Raw genomic sequence first — 25,730 nt, 5'->3', positions numbered from 1 at the left:
TAAAATTTAAAAAAATCTTTTCATCATTTTCATATATATTCAGCCTGTGTACTGCTAATATTTTTCCTAGACTGGCTTGTCTATTAATCTTCTTAATGATAATATTTATGACAAAAAAATTTTAATTTTCAAGAAATCCAGCTATCACTTTATGAAATTGTTAATGTTTTGTGTGTCCTGCCCGTGGTCATAAAAATATTCTTCTATGTGTTCTTATAGAAGCTTTATGGTTTGCTCTCTAACATTTAGATCTGTGACCCATGTCAAATAAATGTTTGTGAATAGAGTGACAGAGATTGAGGATTTTAGATATAGATATCCATTTTTGCAGTAACATATATTGAAAACAGCCCTACCCACCCATCCACATGAACTGCTTTGGTACTGTGGTTTAAAAAGGAAAAAAACATCAATCTAATTGGGATCTATTTTTGAATTCTGTTTTCTTCCATCGATCTATTTGTCTACCTATGCAAATTCAACACTGTCTTAATTTTTGTAGGTTGAAATCAGGGCAAGTCTTTTATATTTATTTTTGTTTTCATTCTTCTCCATCCTTTGCAATTTACATCCTATGTAATTGTTGAATTATCTTATCTGTTTCTTCAAAAGGACTTGTTGGAATTTTAAAACGAATTGCTTTGAGTCTCTAAGGCAGTTTAGGGAGAATGGACCTCTTAGCTGAATCATTCAATCAATAATTATTGCTTATCTCTCCTTTTATTTAGGTCATCTTATTTATCTCAGCAATATTTGTGGTTTTCAGTCTAGGGGTATTGCACATATTTGTTAGATTTATTTATGGCTATTTGATGCTTTTGTATGCTATTGGAAGTATGGTTTATGAACTTTTATTCTCCATTTTTTTACTGTTAGATTTAGAAATACAGTTCGTTTTAGTATATTGAATTTGTAGTCTGCAACATTGCTAATTCATATTGTAATCTAAGCAGGTTTTGGGTTTTTTTTTTTGTAGCTCTTATAGGGTTTTCTAATACACAATGATATTATTTATGAATAACGGGATTTACATTTTTTTTCCATGTGAATATATTTTATTTCCTTTGCTTGACTCATTGCATTGTCTAGGATCTCTAGTACAGTGGTGAATACATGTGGTGAGAGAGGACATCGGGCCTTCCTCATAAAAGTGGAAAAAGGTTTAATTTTACTCTTAAGAATGATCTTAGCTGTGGGTGTTGTTACTCTTCATGTTATTGAGAAAGCTCCTTTCTATCCCAAATTTGCTGACAATTTTATCATGAAGGCGATGAATGTTATCATATGAATTTTCTTCATCTATTGAGAATGTTTTTTCTCTTTGTTAATGTGGCATATGACACTAATTGGTGTTTTTGAAGGTTAAGCCAAACTTATGTTCTGGGATAAACCCCATTTTTCATGACTTACTACCCTTTTTATACATTGGTGTGTTTGATTTGTTAATATTCTTAAGGATTTTGCTCTTTTAGGATTTTAATGGATTTAATTTTTTTCTCACGAGAAAATATTGGTCTGTCATTTTGTTGTAATACTTGTCAGATTTTTGATATAATGAAAATGCTAACCTCATGAAATCATTTAGGAAATATTCCTTCTTCCTCTATATTCTGAAACAGTTTGTGTAAAATTTGCTTTGTTTTCATTGGAATTCACCCATGAAGTCATCTGGCCTGAAGCTTTCTTTACAGGGACGGTTTTGATTGGAAGCTTTTTAAATAGGTATAGGGTTACTTTGATTTTCTACTTTACCTTGCATCAGCTGTTGTAGTTGTATTCTTGAAGGAGTTTGTCCTTTGTATCAAATATACTGGATTTATTGGCATAAAGTTGTTTACAGTATCTTATTCCTTATCTCCATTTTAATGTTTGGAGGATCTGATGTGATGTTGTTCTTTTCATGTCCTGTTGTTGGATTTTGTGTTTTCTCTTTTTCTTGCTCAGCATTGCTAGTGATTTATCAATTTTATTAGTATATTAAAAGTTACACTATTTTACTTTGTTAATTTCTCCTATCGGTCCTTTAAAATTTTTATTTGTTTGTGCTTTTTTTGTATATTTCCTTTGTTGCATTTATGTCGAGCTTCATTTGCTTGCCTATGTTGCTTTTTGAAGCAGGGCCTCAGATCACTAATTTTAAACTTGTTTTCTTATCCTTTAAGAGTTAAAACTCTACACTTCCAAGAACTGCTTTCTCTGCACTGCACAATTTTGATATGTTATGTTTTCATTATTATTAATTTTAGCATATTTTGTGTTTAATTTCTTCTTGAATCTGTGGGTTATTTAAGAAGTACGTTTTACTTAATATTTTTGGATTTATCAATTTTTTTAAGTTTATTTATTTATTTTGAGAGAGAGTGAGAGAGCACGTGTTTGCTCCAGAGGGGTGGGGAGAGAGGGTGGGAGGGAGAATTCCAAGAGGGCTCTCCACAAATAGTGCGGGGTCACACTCACGAGCAGTGAGATCATGTCACCGCGGGGTCTCCGTAGAGCTGGGACTCGTGAATTGTGAGATCATGACCTGAGTTAAAATCAAGAGTCAGATGCTTAACCAACTGAGCCACCCAGTCGCCCCTATCAATTTGTTTTTTTTATTAGTTTCTTATTTAATACTTTTATTGTTAGAAGAGATAGTATTTATCATTTCAATTCTTTGATGATTTTAAAACTCATTTTAGAGAGCAACATCCATCTATCTCTGAATGTCTCAGTGAATTTGAAAAGAATATGTGTTCTGATGTTAGATTAGTATTCTGTTAATGCCAGTTAGAACCAACTGGCTAATTCTCTGTTTCAAATTTTATGTGGCTCTACTGATTTTTTTTTTTCCTGTCAGGTAAGAGGAGGCCTACATTTTCTATCCGTAACTGCGAAAGTGTTTTTTAAACTCTTCAACTATTACTGTGTATTTTTCTGTTTGCCTCTTTGGTTTGTCAGTTTGTGCTTCCTATATTTTGAAGCTCTGTTTGTTAGGTGTGTACACATTTAATATTGTTATCTTTACTTAATGATGTGATCCTTTCTATTATGATGGAATGTTCTTTTTATTCTTAGTAATATTCTTTGTCTTAAAGTCTACTTTGTCTTATTTTGGTATATAACACTAGCTTTCTTATGCTTAGAAAATGTATAGGAAATGTGTTTTTTTGTTTCCTTTCAACCTATTACCTTAATTTAAAGTGTATTTCTTGTATGGAGTCTACAGTTGCTTTTTAAAAGAAATTTAGTCGAGGGGGGCAGGGTGGGTGCGTGCCTGGGTGGCTCAGTCAGGTAAGCATCCCAGTGATGCTGAAGATTGGTGAGTTCGAGCCCTGAGTTGGGTTCCGCCCTGGCAGCATGGAGCCTGCTTGGGATTCTCTCTCTCTCTCTCTCTCTCTCTCTCTGCCTCTCTCCTTCTCACTTTGTCTTTCTTAAATGAATTAGTTTAAAAAAATTAGTCTGGTAGTCTTTGCCTCCTAATTGCAGCAAGTGCTTGCTAATATCTAATGTGATATTGATAGGTTTCAGTATAAGCGTCATATATTGGTATACATGGGTTCATTCTTCACTCCAATTAAGGCAGGGGGCACATTCACAGGGTGTTTATTTTTGTTCTCAGTTTTATTGAAGTATAATTGATAAAAACAGAGTTTTTTTAGAATAAAGCCACTTAAAGGTTTTAAGTGTTTTGTAATTAGTGATTAAAACCCTGTAAATTTTGGCCCCTTCCCCAAGTCCTTTCCAAATCATAAGGAAAATGCAGTAAGTCATGAGGCCCTTTAACCTTAGTCTTTTTGGGAACATACCACTTTAGCCAACTCTAAATTCTAATAATTCCTGATTTCTTGACAGAATACTCTAAGGGATAATGAATGTGCTTGTAAATGAACTTGCAGAATGGGCTTGTAGAGAACAGACCTCTGTATGGAAGAGTAATCCTTTCATTTAACTCTAGATGACCTGCTAGTATTTTACAGAACCTGATTTCACATTAATTCATAAGTGGCTCAGTTGGTTAAACGTCCGCCTTTGGCTCAGGTCATGATCTCAGTTTGTGAGTTCAAGTCCTTGTGAGGCTCTGTTCTGACAACTCAGAGCCTGGAGCCTGCTTCAGATTATGTGTCTCCCTCTCTCTCTGCCCCTCCCCAACTCATGCTCTGTCTCTCTCAAAAACAAATAAACATTAAAAAAAATTATTAGTGGAAGTGATACCTTACATGAGAATCTTCTTAAGTTGTGTGTTACATGTAATTTTTTTACATTAGGCTTTTTTTATTTGGGAATTAGTAAATAACATTAACTTTACCTTATAAGGAAGTTGATATTTTCACTGTTTCATTTGCAAATTGATAAGGATTTCTCAGAAATTTGTTGTAATAAAAATATGGAATATTTAAAATAAATGCATCTTTTTTTTAAGTTTAAAATAAAAATTCCATCAGTTAGACATTCATTTCTTTTTTTCATTCAACGAATATGTATGGAACGCCTGCCTTATGCCAGGCACATTTCCAGATTCTGTGAACTGCATATGTGTGGGCAACATAATTAATATTAAAATATCTCATCATAGATTTCAGTCAGTGACAGTCATCATTGGCTCATGATAAAACTTGGCTAAAATTAATGGTAACAACATCTGACCCAAGCATTTAGCTTTTGCCAATATTATAATGATTATTTTTTTGGAAATACTCAACCTTCTTTCATTTTAAAGAAAGGTGATAGGTTGCAAATGGTACTAATCAAGAATAGAAATAGCTTTTCTCTTTTGGGTGAGTGAGAACATATGGATGTTACTGGGAAGGAGTGATTATGAATAATTTAGAATAACTGGAGATCTTGTGTGGTAGTAAAAATGAAATATGCATTGGTTAAATGAGAGAGACTATGCTATTTGGGTTTGAGGTCATTTCAGTAACATACACGTACTATAATTCCGCCCCCCCCCCCGCCTTGAAAATATATAATAGAATAAGTAATGCTGTGAAGCCAATTGAAGAATGAAGCCAGATGCATTTTAATGCAATCACTTGGGAAGTTTGAATAGTCAGAAATCACAACTTCCAAGGGGGAAACTGCTGATACAACTTGGATTAATGATCTGTTTTAGTGAAGTATCTCTTCATCTTTATAGTGCATGGAAGCATTTGATACTCATTTGATATTAGTTTATCCATTCATCTAAAACATGTTGGGCATAATTCCCTGAACAGCATTTTCCCTAACTCCAGGTTGTAATGACTTGACTTTGTGTTCTGGGTGTAGTAACTGGATCTTTCTCCAGGGAAAGGTGTGCATTTTGTTTTCCTTCCTGAATGAAGCTTGAACACAGTAAACCCAGTGGAGGTGTTTGTTTACATTATTCTCAGGTATAGTAAGCAGACCTCTTACAAATTCACAGCGACTGCTCCTTAGTAGTAGAGATGGTCTGTAAGATTCTGTAAGAATTGGTGGTTAATTTGAGAAATAAGTAAAACAAACTGAAAAGTGGAGGGTTATAACTCATAAAATAAACACTCTCTTTTCAGTAGAGAAGTAGGATTTAAGGCTTTTAATTTTTTTTAATGTATAGTTGTTTAAAAAGTACAAAAGAATATGTTTAATTTTTTCAAAATAGGAAAAAAATTATTAAACACCAGGGCAAGTGTTTTGTTTCCCTTTTACTTAGTATAAATTTAAAATTATTGTATGAGAAATGCAAAAGCTTTTCCAAAGAATAGATACAATTTAAGGGCATTTTTAATAGAATAATGTATGATCACTCTGATTTTTATCTCAGCCACAAAAATAACCTCTTTTCTGGTTTACATATAAATGATTAATGTAATTTCAATTCTTATTGATTTATGAAATTATTTCCTCCTTGCTTGTGACCAGATTAAAAATTTTTTTTTCTCCACTCAAGAAATTGTATGTAGTCGGTTTTGGTTTTGGAAATGAATATTTCTTGTTCCATTTTAACTAGATATATTATACATAATACTGAATTTTTTTTTCATTTTTAAATGAGAAGAAGCTACTGAGATTAGCTGTGTAACTTCTTTCATTTTATTGATGAGAACATTGGAAGTTTATTTGATATTCTCAAGATCACATAATGGTGTTTGTTTTCACATAAATGCATGGTAGGATAATTTCTGAAGATATAAATCTGTATTATATTCCTTTGTTCTCTCTCCCAGGAGAAAATTGAGACTCTTGGCTTAAGGGAATTTAAAAAGAAGAGGACAGGAATGTGGAAGGAGGGGAATGAGGGGATAAGAACAAGGAGATGGAATCTTGGCATTGCAAGGAGGCAGAGGTCTTGGGTGTTAAAAGGAATAGATGTATAGGCCAATGGAATAGAATAGAGAACCAAGAATTGAACCCACAAATATATGGCCAACTAATCTTTGACAAAGCAGGAAAGAATACACAATGTAAAAAAGACAGTCTTTTTAGCAAATGGTGTTGGGAGAACTGGACAGCAACATGCAGAAGAATGAAACTAGACCACTTTCTTACACCACATACAAAAATAAACTCAAAATAGATGAAAGACCTAAATGTGAGACAGGAAACCATCAAAACCCTAGAGGAGAAGGCAGGCAACAACCTCTTTAACCTCGACCGAAGCAATTTCTTGCTCGACACATCTCCAACGGCAAGGGAATTAGAAGCAAAAATGAATATTGGGACCTCATCAAGATGAAAAGCATCTGTCTGCACTGTAAAGGAAACAGTCAACAAAACTAAAAGGCAACTGACATAAAGGGAAAAGGTATTTGCAAATGACGTATCAGATAAAGGGTTAGTATCCAAAATCTAAAAAGAACTTGCCAAACTCAACACCTGAAAAACAGATAATCTAGTGAAGAAATGGGCAGAAGACATGAATAGACACTTTTCTAAAGAGGACATCCAGATGAAGACAGACACATGAAAAGATGCTCAACATCACTCATCATCAGGGAAATACAAATCAAAATGACACTGAGATACAACCTCACACAAGTCAGAGTGGCTAAAATGAACAAATCAGGAAACTACAGATGCTGGCGAGGATGTGAAGAAAAGGGAACCCTCTTGCACTGTTAGTGGGAATGCAAACTGGTGCAGCTGCTTTGGAAAACCACATGGAGGTTCCTCAAAAAATTAAAAATAGAACTACCCTACAACCCAGCAATAGCACTAGTAGGAGTTTATCCAAAGGATACAGGAGTGCTGATGCATAGGGGCACATGTACCCCAATGTTTGTAACAGTGCTTTGAACAGTAACCAAATTGTGGAAAGAGCCTCAATGTCCATCAACTGATGAATGGATAAAGACGATGTGGTTTATATATATAATGGTATGCTACTTGGCAGTGAGAAAGAATGAAATCATGCCATTTGCAGCAACGTGGATAGAACTGGAAGGTATTACGCTGAGTGAAATAAGTCGGTCAGAGAAGGACAGATATGGTATGTTTTCACTCATATGTGGATCTTAAGAAACTGAACAGAAGGCCATGGGGGAAGGATAGGGGAAAAAATAGTTAAAACAGAAAGGGAGGGAGGCAAATCATAAGAGACTCTTAAATGCAGTGAACAAACTGAGGGTGGATAGGAGTGTGGGGGAGAGGGGAAAATGGGTGATGGACATTGAGGAGGGCACTTGTTGAGATGAGCATTGGGTGTTGTATGTAAGCAATCAACCACGCGAATCTACCCCAAAAACTAAGCGTACACTTTACACACTGTATGTTAGCCAATGTGACAATAAATTATATTTAAAAAAATAATAAAAGGAGCAGTCTTTCGCCAAGACTTCACAGGTGATAGACTCTTCCAGGGTGAGGAGGTTTGTTTGGGGTGGGAGTATGTGTGATGGACCTTGGGAAGTTGGGCTCTGAGTATCAGGATGGCCAACCCAGGAGATGTTTACCCCCTCAGACTTACCTCTGAAAAAGTACAAGTGCAGGATTCCCAAGAACACTGTGGGCTGGGATAGTGGGTATCTTCTTAGTAATTCAGTGAATGCCCAGAAAGTGAACTAAGAAGCCTCCCAGAAAGATTTAACTTGGTCTAAGCTAGGGACACCAGAAGATGAAGGAGTATGAGGAAGAAGAAAGCCTGGAATTAAGGTCTTTCTCTGAATATCCTCCCATAAATCAAGGGACCACAAAAGACCTGACTACATAGTTTGAAACACTGTGTGTGTGTGTGTGTGTGTGTGTGTGTGTGTGTGTACATGCGCATGTGCACGCGTGTTGGGGAGAGACTTAAGGGACAACAAATCACATTTGAATATCTCAAACATTATGTAATGACTTTATTTTAAATAGTAAATGCTTCTGAGAAAGCATGTATTTTTTCCATTTCAATGAGGAGTTTGCTGTCTAATATTGCATGTTCACTTTATCACCACAGTTTTAGTATTTTCAGTGATAAGATCGAGTATATGAAGGTAATGCAGATCCTTCACGAGACATCTGGTAGAACTTATAACCTTAGATTTTTCCAAGAAACTTCCAGAATGGAAATTGTGGTTACCCAGTTTGTTAACATCCAATTCCAAAGGTGGCTGGTGCATTTTAATGATTGAAACCATACGTCTGACACTGGGGAAAATAACAAGTTTGTTATTGGGAAATAACATAAATTCCATGGATGGATCTTTAACAGCAAACCTTAATGGCTTTGGTTTAGTTACCATGAAACATAAAGCAGGAATTTTAAAAGTTAAGATTTCAGTCTTTAAAAAAAATTTTTTTTAACATTTATTTATTTCTTGAGAGACGGAGAGAGGCAGGGCATGAGCAGGAAAGGGGCAGAGAGAGAGTCACAGATTTGGAAGTAGGCTCCAGGCTGTGAGCTGTCAGCACAGAGCCCGATGCAGGGCTTGAACTCAAACCGTGAGATCATGACCTGAGCCAGAGTTGGATGCTCAACCGACTGAGCCACCCAGGCATCCCAGATTTCAGTCTTTAAAACTGTTCTAAGCAGTTTTTATTTCTTGAAATATAATTTACATACCATATAATTCCCTTTGTTAAAGTGTTCAATTGACTAGGGTTTAGTGTATTCACAAGGTTGTGCAGCCATCACTACTGTCTAGTTCTAGAACATTTTACTCATCCTAAAAGAACCCTGCATCCATTAGCAGTCCCTCTCTATTCTCCCCACCCCCAGCCCCTACCAACGATTAATCTACTTTCTGTCTTTATGGATTTCCATTTTCTGGGAATTCCATAAAAATGGAATCATATGATAAGTGGCCTTTTGTGTCTGGTGGCTTTTACTTAGCAAATATTTTTAAGGTTCATCCTTGTTGTAGCATGTATTAATACATTACAGCTTTTACTTCTGCATGATATTTCATTGTGTATATACGTGTGTATATACATCTACATATGTATTACACTTATTCATTCATCAGTTGACATTTGGATTATTTTCACTTTTTTGGCTATTATCAATGATACTCTTCTGAATATCAGTATACAGGTTTTTATGTGAACAAGTGTATTGGATTTTCTTGGATATATAAATGGGAATAGAATTGATGACTCAAATGCTAACTCTGAGTTTAACTTTTTAGGAAACTGCCAGATTGTTCTCCACAGAGTCTGTGTTGTTTTACATACCCATAGGCAATGCTGGAGAGTTCCAGTTTCTCTATGTCCTTGCCAGCACTTGTTATTTTTCTTTCTTTTTTTTTTCTTTTTTTTCTTTATTGTAGCCATCCTTGTGGGTGCAGAGTGGTTATCTCATTGTGGTTTTGATTTGCATTTCTCCAGTGATCAGTTTTGTACGGTTTCACAAGCTTATTGACCATTTATATAACTTCTTTGGAGAAATGTCTGTTTAAATAGTTTGCCTATTTTTTATTTTGTTTACTTGTCTCTTTATTTAGTTGTAAGTATTCTTTATGTATTCTGGGTACTAGACCTTTAACAAATACATAATTCACAAGTAATTTCTCTCATTGTTTGTGTTGTTTTTTTAATTTTCTTGGTAGTGTTTTTGACACATAGAAGATTTTTAATTTTGATGAAGTCCAATTTATATATATTTTTCTTTTGTTGCTCATGTTTTAGGTATCATATCTTAAAAAACATGGTCTAATTCATGGTCACAAAGACTTACACCTGTCCTTTTAAGAGTTTTATAGCTATTGCTTTTACAAACAAGATATTTTAGCTGTTTTAATTTTTGTATTTGTTGTGAGCTAGGGATCTGAATGTATTCTTTTGCATGTGGATGGCCAGTTGTCCCAGCACAATTTGTTGAAAAGACTATTCTTTCCAACCTCATTGAACTGTCATGATACCCTTGTCAGGAATCAGTTCTCCATGGATATATGAATTCATTCCTGGAATATCAGTATTATTCCATTTATCTCTGTGTCTAACCTTATCCCAGTACCACCCTGTCTTGTCTACAGATTTATAGTGTGTTTTAAAATTGAGAAGTGTGAGTCCTCCTAATTTGTTCGTTTACATTTTCAAGATTGGCTATTCTGGGTCCCTTGGATTTCTGTATGAATTTTAGGATATTTTTCAATTTGTGCAAATAAGACAACTGTAACTTTGAAAGAATTCCACTGAATCTCATCAGTTTGGGCAGTGTTGCCATCTTAACAGCATTAAGTCTTCCAATCTATGAACAAGTAATCACTTTGTATTTCTGTAGATCTTCTAGAATTTCTTTCAGCACTTTTAGGTAGTGTTCAGTGTACAAGTCTTATACTTCTTTTCTTAAATTTATTTCTAACTGTTTTCTTATTTTGGGATAATTTCATTAAATCTTACTATGTTATTTTTGATGCCATTATAAATAAATGTATTGTTCATTTTCAGATTGTGCATTTCCAGTGTATAGAAATGCAACTGATTTTTCTCTCACAATCTGGTATCCTGCAACCATGCTGAGCTGGTTTATTGACTCTAATAGTTTTTCTGTAGATTTCCTAGGGTTTTTCATGTCATCTGAAAATTCTAACCATTTTTATAAACTCACGAAAGAAAAGTAAAAATTGACATGATCCTTTCCTATCCATCCCATATATTTAAACCATTTGATCTTCAATTCATTTGTCATAGTAAATTATTTTTAAATAGATCTTCTATTTCATTCTAACTTCACATAGCTAGGAATTTGACACATTTGGGGAAGATAAGGGAATTTGACAGGTAAGGGAAGCTTTAGGCACAGAGAGATTAAGTGACTTTCCCAAGGTCACACAGCTAATAAGTGGTCAAGCCAGAGATTGAACTTGAGCATTCACTTTTCAAAGTCCAGGATCCTAACACTGTCCTATTCAAATTAGCAAAGACAATAAATAAAATATTTCCTAGAGTACTCAACAACAATCATTAGTTGTATCTTTTCAGTTGTTTCTATATCACTGAATATTGAAACATGCATATATGTCTGTGTTTGTGTTTGAGTTATTTTTATATCAATATGGATTATGTATAAATATATCTATATTCTTTTTCAAAGTGGGAAAATGTCCTGTCAATTTGAGAGCTGTTTTCATTTAACAGCAATTTTTGAATAATGGTAATATTAATAATAGGTAATATTTATTGACTAATTACTAAGTGTCAGGCACTCCTCTGGGGTCTTTATGTATATATTAATTTAAGCCTTACAACAATTCTGTGAAGCAGATGATTTATTATATCAAGATATAGTTTAAGACTCTTACTAAAGTCTTCGCTAACAGTCTTGGTAGGAGTCTTGCTAAAATATCTATAGATCAAAAGCAACATATCTTAGACTTAATCCCAAGCTCTCATCAAGGGTACCCCCGTGGAACTTCATTGCTACTTGACTCTTTTGAGCAATTTTTCAAGTTGAATAACATATCTCTGTACCACACCTTTAATAGGAGCATACTATTTCGGAAGTGGGTATACCATAAGTAATTAATCAGTCCCTTACTGTTGAGTATTTGGGTTATGTATAACTTTAATGTGTCCTGGAACTTCAAAAACATTTTTGTGTAAAGGTAGACCATGAATTCTGAACTTTCATGTGGTTTGGCTTAGGCATTAAAAGCCCAAAACTCACATTTATGCAGACATTTGTCTTCCACAATCAGAATACCGATGGTGATTGTGACTTTTCATAGGGATTCTGAAATACCCAATACAGAGAAAATGCATTGATCTTATTCTTTGACAGCCCACTGTGTGGGAACCAGTACTTATGCTGGCTTGCGTGGTTGAAGAGCTTTTCCTTTCTTTAGCCTACCCATATCTCCTGCCATCCTCATGCATACTCTGCTGTGCCTGGCCCTTCCATCCTTTCTCCTAAGGCTCAGGGTGTCCTAGAATGTTGGGGCCAGGAGGATGCTTTTACATTCAGGTTGAGTAGGTCTTTTGCAGCTCACTGGAGTCCTGTTGACCCCTTCCACTGGTTTGGGTACAAAGCACACAGCTCTGGGCTGCAGGCATTGAGGCAAAGAGTCGTGTGTCCCTACTTGTCTTAAATGCACTCTCTCCAATTTGGTCTTAGCGCTAACTGTATCCCAATATGGTGTTTTAAAGATGGTTCTTAGAATCCCTCTGGGCACTCACATAGACCTACCTGGAAGATAGATGAAGTCTTAGACCTTCCTACTTTTCTGGATTACAGGTATCCACCTATGTATGTGGGCAGTTTCCACTTGGCCAGGCTTCACCTGGCTTCTTCTAAAGCTTCTCACCCATTTCCAGGTTGTCTGCTGCAATAAATGGAGCAAAATAGAGGTATGTTATTATTCTTCTAGAAAGTAGAATTTTATAATTCTACTTACACAAGTAATTAATAGATATATCCTTTAATAAAACCCAAACAATGTAGGTAAGAGTCCCCAACATTTCAGAGACAAATTCAAGTGTTTCATCTGTGTGTTGTGGACCCTTTGTGATCCGCCCATACACACACATAGAAAATATAAGCTATTATTGTATATTGTTTTATGTCAATGATATCACAGTGTGTAATTTTATATCATCCTTCTATCACTTTACTTCATGTTTTATTATAAATAGCTTAAACTTTTCCCTTTTAATATTTGAGTAGAGTTTCTTAGTGAAATATATCATAGTTGGATTGTCTATTCCCTTTCTGATAAGCACTCACATTAAATTTTTGTTATTACACACAAGCTGCAGTGAATATCATGGGCTATGCCTCCTTCTTCTTTTTTTTTTTCAATGTTTATTTATTTTTGAGACAGAGAGAGACAGAGCATGAACGGCGGAGGGTCAGAGACAGAGCGAGACACAGAATCTGAAACAAGCTCCAGGCTCTGAGCTGTCAGCACAGAGCCCGACGCGGGGCTCAAACTCACAGACTGCGAGATCATGACCTGAGCTGAAGTTGGACGCTTAACCAAATGAGCCACCCAGGCACCCCTCCTTCTTCTTTTTTAATAAAGTTTTTTTTTAACATTTATTTATTTTTGAGAGAGAGTGTGAGCGGGGGAGGGGCAGGGAGAGAAAGAGAGAGACACACACACACAGAATCTGAGGCAGGCTCCAGGCTCTGAGCTGTCAGCACAGAGCCCAATGTGGAGCTCGAACTCACGAGCTGCGAGATCATGAGCCGAGCTGAAGTCGGATGCTTAACCGACTAAGCCACCCAGGCACCCCAATGCCTCATTTTTCAAATGTGGCAAGATTTCTTCTACATTAGGTATTCCTAAGTGCAGTTGTTGGTGTATCAGTAAATGCATTGTGCGAGGATAAGTACTTTTTAAACTTTGATGATTTCTAATTGCCTTCTACACTAGTAACACTAGTTTTACTCCCTCTGGCAATACCAGAGAGTTCTCATTTGCCTACTCTCTACCAATGTTTGGTATCGTCAGGTTTTAAAATGTTTGTTAACCTGATGGGTGAAAAATAGTATTTTCTTTTGACTTACCTGTCTTTGGAAACCCAGGGACCTGAAATATGTTATGTACACAAATTGGTAAACTTCATTGCAGATCTAAGTAAAGAGAATAGAAGGGTGAGGCATGTCCATATATTTTATTGAAAAGTAACTCAGAAACACAAAGAAACTGATGAAAAGTGCAATGGTTTGGAGCCCATGGCAGGTGGAAGGCAGACTGTGGGGTACTTAAGAAAGAGGTTAGCATGTGACCCAAAGCCACCACTGAGACATGTAATAGTATACCCTAATTGGTAGGTGAGAGTAGCTGCAGATGAGCCCAGAGCCAGAGGGAGCAAAGATGAACTTGGGCAACTAGTCCTCAAACAAGAAGAAAGTTACAAAATACGGTAACGTGGTGTTCATAATTGGCATTAGTGAAAGAGAGAGCTGAGGTCTGTAAGTTTTGTTTCCTAGTTTCCAAGGATAAAATGACTTCTAATGCATTGCCTAAAGAAATGACAAGATTATTTTGATGAAAAGTACCAGTAAATATCTGATTTATACATTTCCCGTGGTAGGTTTTTTAGTATGTCTGAATAATAGCTTCCACTTTGTGATCAGACACAACAGCCACTTGGCTAAGGGCTTTTCATACAGTGTCCCATATAATCCTCATAACAACTCTATGAATGCAGAGAAAAGGATAATTCCTATATTATGGGTGAAGGAGCTGATGTTCTGAGAAGCTTAGTGCCTTGCCCAGGGTTACACAAGCTACAAAAGCCACTTCGCCAATCGTTACCACTGAGCTGATCACCATTTTCATAAAAGTCTTTACCCCTTGCCAGTCACATTAAATTCTAGGGGTGTGGAGGGTGATGAAGCAAACCTCCCCAGGCAGTTTAAAGCTTTCCAGATCACTCAGTTTCCCACCCAGGATAAGAGCTGCTGATACTGATACAGGAGATGATAGGAGCATTGGCTAAAATACACTGATGCTTATTATGTGCACTTATTATACACATTATATATATTAAATGGCTTTCAACCTACTCTTACTGCAGCCTACAGTCAGAAATCTATTTTATATGACCAAGCACAAGTATACAAATATATGTAATTCAGAAATTATACTACATGTAAAAGCATTTTATCCGTGCAAATGTGACACACCATGTTTCTATGCTATTGTAGTCTATTCTTTATTATTTTAGAGATGCCTTAAACTCAAGTAGGAATAATTGCTCCATTATCTTATTCTCCAGGAAAAAGTGAAATCTAAAGGTTTAGTCCCCTTAGAAGTTAAATACCAAACACATTCACATTCATATGAATTAAAGTCTACCATCCAATTTCTTCTTTTTAAGTTACAATTTCAGAATCTTAAGAATCCCACCTCCATCCCCTCCTGTTTATTCTAAGCGATGCGTTGGAAAATTGGTGATCTTTCAGCCCTTGCAGCCTGGGGAATACCTCAAATTGACGCTAAGTCTCTTGTGTCCTTTGTTTTTAAAGAGTCAGAGACTTGGGGCGCCTGGGTGGCTCAGTCGGTTAAGCGTCTGACTTCAGCTCAGGTCACGATCTCGCGGTCCGTGAGTTCGAGCCCCGCGTCGGGCTCTGGGCTGATAGTTCAGAGCCTAGAGCCTGCTTCTGATTCTTTGTCTCCCTCTCTCTCTGCCCCTCCCCTGTTCATGCTCTGTCTCTCTCTGTCTCAAAAATAAATAAACGTTAAAAAAATTTTTTTAAAAATAGTCAGAGACTTAATAGGACACACAAGATTATCATACAACATTGGCTCCCCTACAACATTTTCTGAGTTAAAAAAAAAATCCAAGCTCTACTCTACAGGGAAATCATCTCGGGCAGTGTTGTGATTGCAGAGCCCAACATTTATTTTTTTTTATTTATTTTTTTTAACGTTTATTTATTTTTGGGACAGAGAGAGACAGAGCATGAACGGGGAAGGGGCAGAGAAAGAGGGAGACACAGAATCGGAAACAGGCTCCAGGTTCTGAGCCATCAGCCCAGAGCCTGACGCGGGGCTCCAACTCCCAGACCGCGAGATCGTGACCTGGCTGAAGTCGGACGCTTAACCAACTGCGCCACCCAGGCGCCCCAGCAGAGCCCAACATTTAATGTTGCCAGAGAGCTAGTGCTCTACAACCAAGAAGGGCTGATAGACAGCATCTTGATTTCCACTTCATTGCCCAGTCCTCTGAATGAACAGAAATTCTGTGTCTTAGTAAGAAGTTAAATTTGACACTGTCCATTTGCTATATGTGGTGGAAACATCCACGTTTGCATAATGTTTCCCAACTTAGGGAATTGTATTCTAGACATTATTGTCGCTTGGTGAGTATGGTAAGCAGGATTCTAAGGTGGCTGCACGATTCCCACCTTTAGCCTAGTGTTCATGCCTTGTATAATCTACTTGGATATTGGCAGCATCCTGTGACTATAATGAGATATCACTTTGGTGATATTGGTATATTATATAGCAAAAGAGAGAGTATCCAGGTGGTCCTGACTTAAGGAGGCAAGCCTTCTGAAAAGCAGAAAATTTTTCTGGCTAGTTGCAGACGGGTGGGAGGTAGAGTGTTGAGCTTCCTTTGGCCCAGAAAGAAGCAAATGTCCAGGTTGTGAACTGCCTCCATTCACCATGTGACAAGGACCTTAGTGCAAGCTCTGGGAGCTAAGAGGAGTCCTTGGCCAACAGCAAGATAAGAGGCATCTCAGTCGGCCAACTTCAAGGAACCAAATTCTGCCAGCACCTGAGTCAACTTAGAAGAGGACCTTGAGTCTCAGGTGAGATTGCATCCCCAGCTGACACCTTGGATGTCAGCCTGTTGAGACCCAGAGCAGAGGACAGAGCTGCTGCCCGGACTCCTGAACCATGTCAACTATGAGAGCATAACCCTTTTGTTGTTCAAGCTTGTGGTAATCTGTTAGGCAGCAGGAGAAAATTAATATGTAATGTTAAAAAAATTTGCAATGATGGTAGTCCTTACATACTTAAGATATGTATGTTTATGTGTGTGTGTGTGTGTGTGTGTATATATATATATATATATACATATATATGTATATATATATCTATCTATCTATCTTACTGATGTGTGTGTGTGTATATATATATTAGTGAGATATACAGACATATATATGTGTGCATATATATATGTGTATATATATGATATATTTTTTTTTCCTCCAGTAAATATCTCTTCATGTCACTCAGTACAGCCCTGAGTGTGGTCTTTACCTCCTGATGGAGCTTCTCTTTTGATATTGGGCATTTTCTTTTCCTTTTTTTTCTTAATTTTTAAAATGTTTATTTATTTTAAGAGAGAGAGATAGTGAACGGGGGAGGGGCAGAGAGAGAGGGAGACAGAGAATCCCAAACAGGCTCCTTACTGTCAGCACAGAGCCGGACATGGGGCTCAGACTCATGAACCTGAGATCATGGTCACAAGATCATGACCTGAGCTGAAATCAAGAGTCAGATGCTTAACTGACTGAATCACCTAGGTGCCCCTGATGTTGGGCGTTTTAAGTGCCATGTCTCAGTAGCTGCCTCACTGCCTGTCCCCCTGGGAAGGTTTCTCCCTTTTCCTACCAACTGTTTGTGCTGCTGACTGGTTCTTAACCGGCCCTGCACTTGTGGCTCTGTCAATGCTACTGAAACCTCTTTCCCAGGAACTTTGGAAGACCAATATTCTTTTGAATTCTGTTTATTTTTCTGGCATGTCCCCTCAGGGCCCAGATATTACCATTGTAAGATCGTACTTTTAAAGTCATCGATTTTGAGCTCTCCATTGTTGAGCCTGTGGACAAGCAAGATGAATTCAGCATATGTCTTACCACAGCTCTCTGCCTTTGGCCCAGAATACAGAATGACTTCTAGGGCTCTGGATGTAGTGCTACTTCCTGAGGCCCAGTACTGTAGTTCTGTGTAGCAAATGGAGAATTACTGTTAAAAGCAGCAAAATTTGTTTTGCGTACCAAAGCCTAAAAGGCCCATCAGTGCTCTCTTCCTGCTGTGTAATCTTGGTCTCCGTCTGGCCTGCCCGGGAACAGCAGCGCCGCCTTAACCAGCTGGCCGGCCAGCACTTGCAGCTTAAAGCTGCGCACCTCATCTTGTCAGAGCTGTATCTGGCACCCTCCCGTTTGCTGCCATCTGCCTTGGGCTGTCCTGCTCTGGTACTTCTGCTGGAGGCCCACAGGTGGTGCTTAGTTCCTGCCTCTTTGGAGGGAGCTGCTCACCTGAGGCAAAGCTCTGGTCCCTCATTCTTTGGTTGGATTCCCCCACAGCTGACCCTGAGGTGAGGACCTCTGTGCTAGTATTTTGTTTGAGGACATGCTCTGAGGGGAGACTGGTAGGGAAGCAGGGGAGGAGGACGGGAAAAGGAAAGAAGCTAAGGGGTGAGCAGACCAGGCGAAGTTCTGGCCAGGCCTGATCCTACAAGGAGCTCTGACATATAAATTACACCCAAAGTCTGTTCCATTTTAAGGTCAAGGAGCTGGGCTTTCATCCTCCCACACCCTTAAGGCATTGGCTTTGTTCTGCCCCAAGGGATGTAATTCCCAGGTGTTCTCTCTTCTGTGCTTGCGAAGGTGATACAGCTCCAGTAATACCAAGGCAGGCCTTTAGAGGTTATAGGTAACAGGTATGAGTTTTCAGACGCAGCATACAGAAACTGGGAGTGAGGCATACAGAGCCTGTCCGAAGGATCCAAATGGATTTTGGTAGAATATTAACTGTATCACTAAATCCTCTGAATTCAAGATACTGTATGGCCCCAGGCTTGAAGCAAACCCCTTTTGCAGAGCATGGCTTTTTAACCCTCCTGGCCTCATACAGGCTTTATTCCACCATCAGTGTTTGTTTGCCTACACACTGAAGTCCCAGACTTGGCCATCAACATTCATTTCCTTTGGCCACACTCTGATGTCCAAGACTCTAAGCCACAGGTCTTTGTGTCATCAAAGCACCATGTGCTTCACCAGCTTTCACATTTAGATGTATATTTCTGTTTTTTTAATTTTGTTTTTTACATGTATTTATTTTTGAGAGACAGACAGCACAAGTGGGGGAGGGGCAGAGAGTGGGGGAGACACAGAATCTGAAGCAGGCTCCAGGCTCTGAGCTGTCAGCCCAGAGCCTGACATGGGGCTTGAACTCACGAACTGTGAGATTATGACCTGAGCCGAAGTCGGATGCTTAACCGACTGAGTCACCCAGGTGCCCCAGATGTATATTTTATCGCAGTCCAAGGTAGGTCACCAGAGGTTGAAGCCTTTGAGAGAGCCTCCAAGAAACACTGGGGAGCCCCCCTTGCCCTCTCACATTCTGAAAAACAGTGGAAAATAGAGAAGAGGCTGTAGAACCCAAGTGATCACCTTTGTTACTGATGTAGGCCACATTGGAGAGCAGAGCTTTGGTTCTGTTGGCTAAGTTGAGTTGTTAAGTTTTCACCTTTGAATTAGCAGATGTATTTACATCTCATAGACAGAGATGGACTGGGGTAGGCCTCACCTCTCAAAACCTGTTCCAGAGGAGCAGGAGAGTGAAGGAAGCATGGGAAAGGAAGGGAAGGAAACCAAGGGAAGGAAGCATGGAGTGAGCTGATTGTGTTCAGTTGGTTTCCAGCTCTACCAGGCAGTTAGATCATTCCACATCCCTGAGAGCAGAAGAGTAAGAAGGTGCCATATATTAAGTTAATGGGATCTTGTCCACATGGAAGGAGTGAAGGAATTGTTTTCCCTGAACACATACGTGTGCTCACATTCATGTGCATACGTATAGACACAAAGTGCATAGATAATTTAGAGTCTGAATTAAGCTTTCTTTAAATACAGATGAAAACATTCCTATTTGCCTTCATTAAATCATTTAGGAATCTCTACTCAAATGTCACATAAATTTTTAAAACAGTTATTAAATGAATGAGTTTTTGTATTGGACAGCACTGGTATAATATTCTCAGCCTTTCAGAGAAAATTGATATTGATGACTTCTAACATGCTTAGGAATTTCTTTCTCTTTTGGTTTAGAAAGTTTAAGGACTGTCAGTAGGCATAGTTTTTGAGAACAATCACCAAGTGTACTTCAATTAAGAAGTACCGATTTATAGAGTGACCGAGAACTGTTCACATCTTGCTAACACAGATTTTCCGTACTTATTTTTCATAGGTTACCCATTTTTCAAGGTACGGGATTTTAGTGAATTATAACCAACAGTGTATTGAGCCCTGCTAATTGCTCCCTCATTTGTATTCCCTTAGCTCTTGTGCATACTCCTAAAATTCCCACAGAATTATTTTTGTTTAGCTGTGTGTCTCCTTTGTTTATTTCTGAGCATCTTGAAAACATGTACCCAGAAGCATCATGAGGTTATCAGTAGAGGAAATGATCATTTGAAAAAAGGCCGCATCCTTTATCTTCTCAAGATTTGAAAAGGCAGGTGCCCCCTTCCCCCAGTAGCTCAGTCACTGGGAAGATGCCATATTTGTAGTCACTGTGGTACTTAAGGTGATATGTATCACACAGTAGGAACTCAAACATGTTGAATTGATTTAGACTGTTTGATAATCATCTGTCAATGTTTTAGAAACCACTTTAGGGGTTGTGTTCATGAGGATGCCTGTGGCAGAGACATTGAATGCTCTGTAGTGTAGACTTTGTTTGCTTTTCCACATCCATTCTACAAGCCTGTCCAGCCCACTCTATACCCATCTAGAAGATGCTGACTTCTATGGATTTCTCTTTTGGACTTTCTTCTTGCCCCTCAGCTTCCATTTTAATGGAATTCAGCCAGTGGATGGCAGGAGGTCAGAAGGTAAGAGGAGAGTGCAATCAGTAGTTATTACAGCAGCTGCTTCCATGTTGAGTTGACATAACTTGGCTGTATTCCTCTCCTGGAGGTCACAGACTCTCTTACCAGGCCCCTTGTAAGCTAAAATCCCCTATTCCAGTGCCTGGTAACCTCCTCTGTTATGGGTGGATTGTGTTCCCCCAAAAGATATGTTAATGTCCTAGCCCCCTGTACTCATGAATGTGACTCTATTGAAAATAGGATCTCTGCAGACACAATCAAGTTAAGATGAGGTTGTACTGGATTAGGGTAAGCCTTCAAACCAAGGACTGGTGTTTGGTGTCTTTAAAAGGGCAGAGAGATTTGAAGACCAGAGGGGACACAGGGAAGAAGAGCAAGTGAAGATGAACATGAGGATTGGAGGTGATGCTGCCACAAGCCAAAGAAGGCCATGGATTGCCAGCAACCACCAGAAGCCAGGAGAGACAGGGGAGGATTCTTCACTGAAGCCTTTGAAGGGAGCCTGGCCATGCCAACATCATCATTATGGGTTTCTCTTTTCCAAAACACTCGGAGAATACATTTCTGTTATTTTAAGTCACCTGGTTTGTGATCATTTATTATGGCAGCCTTAGGAAACTAATATACCTGCCTTTGCCACTTTGGATATAAAAGTGGTGAGAACCCTCCGCTACGGCTAATTTTAGGATAATATAGCATGATGATTTCCTTTAACTGTGTTCATACATTTGTGAATAGTCCCTTTCTTACACTCTCCTGAATCATGCCATTAGACTGTGCTACCTTGTTACCACCAGCACAACTGATTGACACACCCCATCTCCAGGCCTCTTGCCTTTCTTATCATTAAAGAAACCCTCACCCTTTACCATGATCTCTTAGTTTTGACAGGGCACTTGCCCACAAGGTTGGCTGACATTTCCAGGCTCCTTTGCAGCTTACATGTGGCTCTATGGCTAATTTCAGATTGGTGGGATGTGAATGAAAATGATAGGTTCCTCTTCTGGGTTCTGTTCTGTGGTTAATTGAATAATAGTTCCTCAAATATGCCCATGTCCTACTCACTTAAACCCAAGAATATATTTGTTACCTTGAATGGCAAAAGGGACTTTCTATAGATGGTATGGTGGAATATCCACGTGGATCCCGTATAATCATGAGGATCCTTCCTTATCAGAGGGAGGCAGGAAGATCAGAGTCAGAGAAGGTATGATGGTGAAGCAGCAGGTAGAGTGATGTTGGCTTTGAAGATGGAAAAAGGGGCCACAAGCCAAGGACTATAGGGAGCCTCTTGCAGTGAGTAAAGATAAGAGAACAAATTCCTAGAGCCTCCACAAGAAACAAAACTCTGCTGACCCCTTGCTTTTAAACTAAGAGATCCATTTTAGACTTCAGACCCCCAGAACTGCAAGATAACATATTTGTGCTGTTTTAAGCCACAGAGTTTACAGAACCATTTATAATTGTAATAGCCAACAACTGCAAAAATGAAAACCACTCATACTCTGCTCAGCTTTTTTTCCTTTTCCTTTGCATTGAAATGAGGAAATGGTGGAAGGTAGGTTTGATCTTTCAGAGGAGGACTCAGGATTCCTGGGTGACTTCATGGCACAGAGCTACTGAAGTCTAAATTATTACGTAGGAGTGAAATAAGCTTCTGTCTTATTTGGGGTGGTGGATGTGTTTCTCTGCATCAGTCTCTGCTCTAACAATCACATGTCATTGTTCTGCTCTGGCTGTATTTGTCAGGGTTCTTAATTTGCAAGCAACAGAAACTAACTCTCGTTGTTTAAGCAGAAAGGGAATTTATTTAGAGGATGCTGGATAAATCAAGAAGAAAATATCTAAAAGGGTAGAGAGCTGAGCCAAGAATTTACACAGCCGAGGACATCAAGCACACCGTGGACCTCAGAGCTTGTATCATGCGTGCCACCACCAATGTAAGAGTGAGGTGTGGAAGTGTTGCTGTGTGTTCTGTGGAAAATGAGTGACATATCACCCCTGTCACCACGCTCCACTATGATGAATGCTGTGTGCTCTAAGCTCCCCATTCAAAGACTGGGGTGAGTGTATTTGCTTGTCCGAGCCTAGGTCCTGTGCTACATCATAGAATCATAGCTGCAAGGGAGCCTGGGAAAATAGGTTTCTGGCAGTTGGAGGTCTGTTCTGGAGGATTCTGCCTCAGGCCTTCCAGGGAGTTTTCATATGCAAGCAGCGAGGATGCCGACTGCCCAGAAAGAATGGGACAAGCCTGCTTCACCTATAATAGGAACGTTGGGCTTCCAAATCGGATTCTATTATTACTTAGCAAGAGCATTGTGGACCATGGCACTGGCAGGTATAACCTTTCCAGTTGGCAGTGATATATCAGTTTTTAGCTCCCATGATTTCAAGAGCTAATGTGGAAATTTTTTCCCCCATCGTGCTTATTGGGTTTCAAATGAAAAAGGTATTCTGAAGAGGGGAAATGAGAAAGCAAAACATCTGCGACTTGGCAACCGAAAGAAGCACTAAAGAGAGGTGGATTGAATAGCGGAATGCAGAGAAACAAATAGATGGTACCCGGCAGCTGAGTGGGTACGCTGTTGAATGCCATTCCCCCAGAAAAGGAACAGTGGGATGAGCCGTGATTGAGCTGCCTGATGCCGTGGAATGTCGAGCTAATCAGGCAGTCTAATTGACTGAACATCTGCAGCAGCTTTATCATTATTCTCAGATGAGCATTATCGCTTTGCATGCCAGGGATGCCTTCATGTCTCTTAGCCTTTCTAATAGAAGCTCACTGTGGGGTTTACATTTCGACTGATTTTAATTGCACGGAAATTCAGGTGATCAGCTTTCAGGTCAAATACAGTACTTTTTTTTTCTTTTGTCTGAACCTGCTTTGAAGGTAGGGGTTGGAAAAGTTGTTGTGTCCAGGAGGGAGAGGTGCTTCCGATGGCTTGAATGAAAGCACTGTGGAATTATGTTAACAGAAAGCATCCAGATAGAGTTCAGTGCTGAGCCGTGATAGCAGAGGGAGAAGCAGAGAAAGAAAAGACACGTGTGGCCAGTGTTTCCAAGTGCATAACAACTTTTATGGCTTTCCATCAACTCATCTTTGAGCAAAAGGATTTACCTTCATGGGCCCATCTTCAGTGTCTTGTTTTCCCTTTTGAGTTTATTACATGGATGTAATTTGTGTTTATGTCTGAGCCCTATTTATTTTCAATAATCATTTTCTGGACACTGTTGCCATAGCATCGAATTCTTTGGCGAACAAAGAAAAAATCAGCATGATGTGTGCACTTTTTCAAGTTTGTGAAGCACACAGCAAAAGAAAGAATTAAAATGGAGGAGTATAACACAACATTAAAAATTTAGGAAGGGAGGAAAAGAGTGTATTTGGGGAAGTTATGAAAATAAAACCAGATGCAACAAAAGCAGGTCTTAGTTTACTTTTACTTGAATCTGTGTAAGAAATGAATGTGTTTATTTTCACAGCTAGTCATATATGCTAGAACCCATTACCTTCACACACATTAACAATTTTGTTTCATTTGATTTGTTTTGTCAGTAATTTCTACTGGGAATGAGAATAAAAAATGATGTGGCTGGTAGAAATGTGGGGAAAATGCCAAGAGGCGTATAAGATCTCAGTCTCAAGGGTTTAGGTGAATTACTCTCCTGGATGAGTCAGATTTGTGAGAACAGCTTACTTCATAGCTCCTAGAAATGTTTTCTAAAGCTCTTGTGGGCCTGCAGTTTTGAATGCCAGATCCATTTCTACCTTTCTGATTTGTGAAGTATGTGGTCAGTAGAAATAAATAAACATAAACATAAACATAAATAAATAAATATACACACACAGGTATATATTTATGTAAAAAAAGATCATATGTTGTTTTGTATAAGAAGGTATTTCCTTTTTTAAAAAATTATTTTAAAAATTCACTCATTTACAAAGAACCTAGTGAGTTTTATCTAATGATAACATAATTGTAGAGGGCACTGAGGATATGATAAAAGTACCTAATCCCTCTTTCATGAAGCTCCCATTTCAGTCAAAAGGAGGGAAATGCTACACGTAAAGATAAATGTAATAGATTCAGGGAGTGATAATGGATATGAGCACCATACAACAAGGTTTTGTAATGAGGACAGGGAGGGAAGCAGGACACCCTGTAAGGGAGGCTTGTCCTAAGCAGAGACCAGAGGCATGGGAGGGAAAGCAAGCCCATGGGAGTTTGGGGCAGAAGGAAGATTTGCAGACTGACATTAGCAAGTGCGAAGGCCTTGAGGAGGGAATAAAGGTGACTTATTTGGAAGTGAGGTTGAAGGCCAGTGGCTGGAATGCAGTGATAAAGCCCAAGAGTGGAAGAAGGGGAAGTTACAGGGAGATAGAGAGGCCAGAACACGTGGACCCTAGCCAGGAGCCGGATTTTATTTCAAGGACAATAGGAAGCCACTGGAAAGTTTCAAGCAGGGAATAAAAAGTGCTGAGCTAGGGTTTAAGCATTGGGTACTGAGAGGGGAATGGTAAGGAGGGGAGAGCAAGAGGAGAACCAGAGAAGCTAATTAAATGTCAGTTTCAATAATCCTGTTGGGAGATTAGAGTCATTTGGACTAAGGTGACAGCCTGGAAATGGAGAAGCATGGATAAATTATTTCTAATTTTTTTATAAATATGTGCATGCCTGAGTACATACACACATATGTGTATGTATACATGTAATTTATATATTTTATTTTATACATAAATTTTTAAAATTTGAGGCATTTATAGGCTAATAAAGCATCTAAGGCATATAAAATTAAATCTGCCTTCTGTTGAGGTTACCTTCCCTAATAGCATCTTCCACAATAAGCAGTAAACCTTATCAGGCCGTCAGTCAGCCTGCACTCAGGGCTCTATAGGTATTAGCTCATCTGGTCCTCAAGAGCTAGGTGTTACTATTAAATTCCTGTTTTAGAGGAAGAATTAATGCTTGAAAGAGTGCAGTGACATACCTGCTGGCATCTAGCCAGTGAATTCAGTGCTGACATTTGCACGCAGAGTCGTCTGGCTTCAGAGGCTGCGTGGTGCTGACACTGTA

Source organism: Prionailurus bengalensis, chromosome A2 (assembly GCF_016509475.1).
Source record: "Prionailurus bengalensis isolate Pbe53 chromosome A2, Fcat_Pben_1.1_paternal_pri, whole genome shotgun sequence".
Taxonomy (NCBI): Eukaryota; Metazoa; Chordata; class Mammalia; order Carnivora; family Felidae; genus Prionailurus; species Prionailurus bengalensis.
Note: the sequence above shows the minus strand (reverse complement) of the source record.